We start from the raw sequence: 6,589 nt of genomic DNA on the forward strand, positions 1-6,589 counted from the left end.
AACCATTAATGAGAATAATCCATTCCCAGGTCCGCATAAAACATAATTTTCTTTCTAATTTTCTAAGCCTTAAATCTACACAAAATATACTTTATGTATAATAAATGTGCTATGGTATTGTAATTAAAGAAATAAACTGTTCTGTATAATAAAGTCATTTTATTTACCTTTGTGATGGTCGTTGATGGCTTGATGGAATGGCCATCTCGACTTGTAAGCTTTGGCAGCTTTATCGTCAGAACTGGCTGCCTCACAATGACGAATGACACTATGAATCCCTGTACGACGCTAAAGTTCTCGAACCATCCGTGGCTAGCCTTGAAACCATCAATGGATGATGAACTTCCAGGTTGCCTCTTGACAATATCCGAGTGAAGTTGCCATGCTTTCTCAGGGATAATTTTACCTAGTTCCTCATCAATTGGGTTTTGTTTAGCTGGGTTGATAGCTTTTTGCATCAAGTGTACAGATGGCTTGTGTGGGTTATTTGGGGAGCCTGATTGATGGGATATTTTAACCTTGAAGTCCACACTTTGCCTTTGAACTATCAAGTTGAAACGAGTCCCATTTCACTATGTTTTCTTTCCATTTTCTCACTCTCTGTCGTCTGCCTATCTATTTTTATTTGCAGCTCCATGTTTCTGTAACCCCACCTCACTGCTGCGTTCTTGACCAATCATGTGCGGCTTTAACCGAAGACTGGGAATAGAGGACAAAAAAAGTCGGCTCCCCTTTCCTTGTTAAGAGAACGGGCTCGTTTGCGAATCACACATCATTCATTGTGGCGCTCCGTGTGGTTCCCAAAAAATAGTTTGTATGCCAAGATTATATTCTCGCAAATGTAACATTCATAAAGCGAAAAGTTTGTTAGCTAAAGCGTGCGTAAATCAAGGTATCACTGTACATTTAATTTGTAAGCGCCTTTCAAAACTCTCAAGGACACTTTACAGTCACGGGATACGATTTTTTTGAGCGGTTGAGCAGCGGAAACCATTCGCGCCAGCGTGTACGGCATACATTGTTTTAAATGCTAAAAAAAGTGGATATAATACGGGGAAAACATAAGTTGACAGGTATGAATCGGATTTATTCTGCATTGGACGCACAGCTCACAACGGAATGAGAGCATCGCTTGTCTAATCATTTTGTGTAGATCTCTGCTAAAAGGGTACAAATTACAATAAGCAGCGTGAATATATCATGTAAACTAATGTGAGAACAAGGTGTATCACTGGTTTCAACGTATTCTACTTGCTGATATTTTAAAAGATGAAATGTAAACTTTGTCCTTAACAACTCGAAAGTAAAGAGATTATTAAAATGTATTATCAGTGTCTGAAACTCATTACAAAAAGTTACCGGACACCTGGGCAGACAACTCCGAAAGTTGCCTGCCCCATTTTTCACAACTTGGATTGGATTTGAAACACAATACGACGACCAATCGCAAAAAAAAAACATTGTGGCAAAGTATTAAGGATGTTTTATTAAGGATGTACCGACCACAAATGCTTCCTTGCTTAATTTTTCGTAAATATCCCTTGCTGATGATTTCTCTCCACTTGTCAGTTGTCTATACACTGTTCGGCATTTTGCACAATGCAATGTTTGTGTTGCGTCGTCTGCTACAAGCCACATGAACTCCTCTTTCCACAATGCTTTTAATAATAATAATAATAATAATAATAGTAATAGTAATAGTAATAGTAATAATAATAATAATGCATTTAATTTCTAAGCGTCTTTCATAACTCTCAAGTACACTTTACAGTCACGGGATAGTGTACATTTACGTTTTGTAGCGTCATACATTTTGTTTGCTTCTTTTGAATCTTTCTTCTGGGGCTGAGGCTCTGTGCGTCTACTTTGGAAAATGATATGCAAATGCACGACCTTATAACGCTCGGGAAAGTCTGAAGCACGAAGCAGGCTTCTTATTGACTACCGTGCCGAGTATACAAATTGCCGAACCTAACCGCTTTGTTTTCTTCCTTCAGCGATCGGTATTCGGTGAAATTTTAACCCGGATCCTTTCACAAAATGGTTCGTACAGCAAACAACCCCACACGATATCACCATTGTACTAAAATGCAAAAACTTTCATTCTTGAAAACCGAAAATGAAAGGCATAAGCTTACAAAACAATGATCGCACTCGCTGAATACTGTTGTGTTTACTTCGCTATCGGATTCCCGGAAGTTAGCGGCCAATCACGTGATCATAACAAACGATGTCACGCTGGCATCTCCTGCAACGCTCGGGAAAGTCCGGAAGCAGAACGCAGGCTTCCGAAATTCCAAAATTTCCAAAACGAACGAAGATTTATTTATTCCGATTTCGAAATCTTCATTCAAACATTTGCTTCATTGAATAAAGCAAATGTTTGATTTGAAAAAAATGTTTTTTCTTGGAAAAGTTGCCGGACACCCAGGCGAAGACGTTCTGTAAATTGCACGCCCCGGGTGTACGGGCAGACGTTATTTCAGACACTGGTATTATTATTATTATTATTATTCTTTCAAGTAACATACGCACATTCACATCGCAACTCCCTGCCTTTCATCACTCTGTCATGACATTTACTATCCAGATGATGGCGCAGTAGAGCAAGTGAGGCCCGATGATGCGTAGCCAAAAAGTGAACCATTTGGGTGGAAGGCCTCATTGCTTCGATAACTCATATTCCCATCACTAGAGATTTGACATCTTGAGCTCAACTATGAAAAGGATTGCTTCACCTGTGGGGATTTGGAGTACTTGTCTGACTTGAGGACACCCCAGAGTTGTTGCTGTGAGTGCTGCCTAAAAGAGAGTACATACAAAATGTAATTTGTAAGTGTAATAGTTTTTTTCTTTCAGTATGATTGCAAGCATGACCGGCCACGCAAAACCACTTAGCGATGTGTTCGAGACAATATGGAAAAAAATCGTGACATTTAGTTATATCACATTGGTTTTACTTGGTTGGTGGCTGGGAGACAATTAAAGTTGATGCCTCCAATGCATATTGTAATTGTTTGTTACCATGAGTGGATATAATATGCACGTTCTACGAATGAAGTACCCCTACTTCACACAAGATATTTGCACAAGCGTAACATACCTGATCGGAATTGCACATTGATCGTTTTACCAAACAGGGACGTCCCGTCAAGGAGCTTCATGGCATACGGCACAGACTCCTCATGTTTGAACACGGCAAAACCAAACGTTTTCGGTTTGCCACTGGCTTCTAGTGGAATTTTGGTTTTGATGAGAGGTCCTGCCTGCTGGAAGAGGTCTGTTAACGTTGTGGCTAAACAGCCAGCGCTAGCATGTTTTGATCCTTTAAATTAGTTTTTTTCTCGATTGCCCAGTTTGCACACTTATTTTAACGTTGAAATCGACCTTTTTTACTGCGAGGATATTTAATGTCTTTCGAGATATATTTCGACCGACAAGGTGGTGCTACTAGCTAGCATTCGCAACCGAGCAGCAAAAAATGGCATATTTCAAGAAAACATCACCTGTAAGAATAGCTCGAATAAAAGCTCCTCGGTCACTCGGATATCCAAATTCCTGATAAAAAGTGTACGGTCAACCTCGTCTTCAATCCCCATTATAACGTGTCTGGTTTAGCTCGTTTCCCGGAGATGCTAACACGCGCTAGCTTATCAAAAGCTTTGATTAAAAAAAATAAACACAACACTCAGTTCGGCCTGTGACGTCATATTTAATGACGAGTTAGGTCGGATCTTTCTCTATGAAAAACAGAAGCCTCTATTTATTGTTATGTTTTCTCTACTGCCACCTTTCGTTTGGGGTGATGAATGACATCCTTGACAGAAATGCCGCATTAAAAATGTATTGCAAGTGTTTTTTGAGTGTCTATACGTCAGTGTGTTGGGTGAATGATTGAATTGGACATTATGAGTATTTACAAAATAACACATTTAAATAAATAGGCAAAAATGTGTGTTTTTAATAAAATACGACGTAAACCAGCCTTGCACTTCCTGAGCTTAGTTAGTGGGTCTGCTCATTTCTCAAGGATACCTCGATTGTATTAATTGTCACTCTTCTATTTAATTGTCTCCTTTTGAATTGTGCTATATTGAACCTCCCACAGACTGGTGTTTTAATTATACCCCCCCCCCCCCCAAAAAAAAAAAAAAAAAAAAAACAACAACAACAACAACCTACAAATAAACCCTGCCACATTTCACGTGCCTACTATTCCTGCTCAATTTATAATTTCCAATTATTTTGGCAGCTTGGCTGTAGCGCACTGATAAGTCTTCCATCCCTTCCTTTGGCCTTTTAAATACAGAAGCTGACGTACCTGGAACCAATTAGTGCCCCTGGCATCGCTGATAGTGGTGGTCAAGATACAGTGAGATCTCAACTTACAAACACCTTAACTTACAAAGTTTTCGTCTTACAAACGTCAAATTTATGAAAATTAAACCTTATAATAAGCACTATTTTCATAATATACACCCACCACGGCTGGCGGAATGATCTTCGGCGGAAGCACACGACCGAACAGCACCAAAGGTTAAGTTACCAACAGTCCTTATGGAAGGTGACTCTCCTTCCATAAGCCATCAACGACCATCAAAAAGGTAAATAAAACGTTATTTTACAGCAGAGTTAATTTCTTTAATTACAGTCCTCATGTAATGCGCCTCTCTTTCCAAACAGCAATTCCCTTTGACCTTCGACCTCCAACGCCATTCCATCAAGCCATAAATGACCATCACAAATGTAAATAAAGTGACTTTATGATACAATGCAGTGTATTTCTTTCATTACAATACAATAGCACACTTATTATACATAGAATAAGGTATGTTGCGTGTAGTTTTAAGGCTTATTTAGTTGAAAAGTATATTTTATGGAAACCCGGGAACGGATTATTCCCATCTTAATGGTTTCCTATGGGACTTTTTTTTTAGATACACACTTTTCGCCTTACACACTCTGTCTGGGAACCAATTAAGTTCGTAAACTGAGGTCTCACTGTAGTGGAATGGGCGGCTTAGCTTCTTCCACTATGAGAGAGAGCACCAAGACCCACCATTAGGTGGGTCTTGGTGCTGTTTTTTTTTTATCATTTCAAAGTCTATTGATTTTCTTCTTTATGCTTTGGGGATTGCACTGATTTTGGCATGATGAACCTCAGATAAGAGAGCCACAGCATATATATTGGCTCAGTTTTTAACAACTGCATCTTATTTGATAAATTGTCCAAGTTAGTTGTAAGGTATTGCCTTATTGATTTAATATACTCGAAGCCTCTGCGACAAACTGACACCCTCTGTTACATTTTCCCCATCCTTACTTCAATTGCAAATAATTAGAATTTTTAGTTGGAGAAATTGCTGCTTCATTTAAGGTGATTTAAGTTCTACAGGTTCTCATTAACTCATCAAATGATAACCTGGCAAAGAGGTATCGTCAGAGACAATTACATGGAAATGATAAAAAAAACACCAATCATCTCTTCCAAATGAACATAACACGCACATTTTAATATATTGAGTATTATTATTCTGTTTAATATGCATAAAAAGAACTACACACCCCAAACTACTGCAATATGTTCCTTACACGCATCATCGTTATCATAAGGCAGTGCAACTCTAATGCATAAACACTGCAGTTATATTTCAATGTAACATTCATTTGTGGTATGTACTACGATATTGTGTATAAGAACAGTAGATGGCAGCATTGACCCAATGATGTAATTGACTCCGTGCGGGGCCCTTCGGTGACAAACAGTCAAAGGGAAATTGCGTTTTGAAGTCGGCCCAAGGGTGGAAAATCATTTTGGTTGCGGGCCACATTGTCATTGCAGCCATTGTGACTGGAACCGTACAAATATTTATTCTCATATTATTATATATACACAACAACGGATGGCTAACTAGTTTGGAAATTAGACAGCAAGGATATTAGTTTGTTCGACTATTGTTTACGTTAGTGAAATGGTCTTAGTAACAAACATTGCTTGCAGTATCGAGAGGCGATGTTTAGAAATGTTGGTTTATATAAGAATCATGGAAGTTGGTGCACAACGTTTACATCTGTGGGCCATACAATATAAAATGACGTGGCTGCACAATAGTCGTAGCTCGTTGCCTGCCTTTATACTATTGACGAGCTCAGAGTACTGTGTGTCAACAGTCAGAACAAGCAGTGGTCAAGCAGAAGAACATTACACTAATTGGTAGAATTCATACAAACACAATGGAGCGAGATTGAGAACAGCAGCATGCGTTTTAGCATCATTACAATATTATTTTACGTATATATACTTTTTATGGCTTCATTTATGTATCTCTCAGATTTAAATATGGCCTTATTTTATAATTTCAAGCGAGGGAGAACCATGATGAAAAAAAAGAGGGCCATTGTTTAAGGGTGAGGCGGTGGTCTTTCACTTGACATCAAGGGAGGATAACCTCAAAGTAGGCCCATGTCAGATTCGTGTGTAATCCCATGACACATATTATACCTAATGTAAATTTATACTCGCAGACACCCTCATCCACGCAAAGACACACACACACACACAAACACACGCAAACACACGCACACACAC

The sequence above is a fragment of the Hippocampus bargibanti genome, linkage group LG14 (assembly GCF_051943395.1).
Source record: "Hippocampus bargibanti isolate YZ-2025 linkage group LG14, ASM5194339v1, whole genome shotgun sequence".
Classification (NCBI taxonomy): domain Eukaryota; kingdom Metazoa; phylum Chordata; class Actinopteri; order Syngnathiformes; family Syngnathidae; genus Hippocampus; species Hippocampus bargibanti.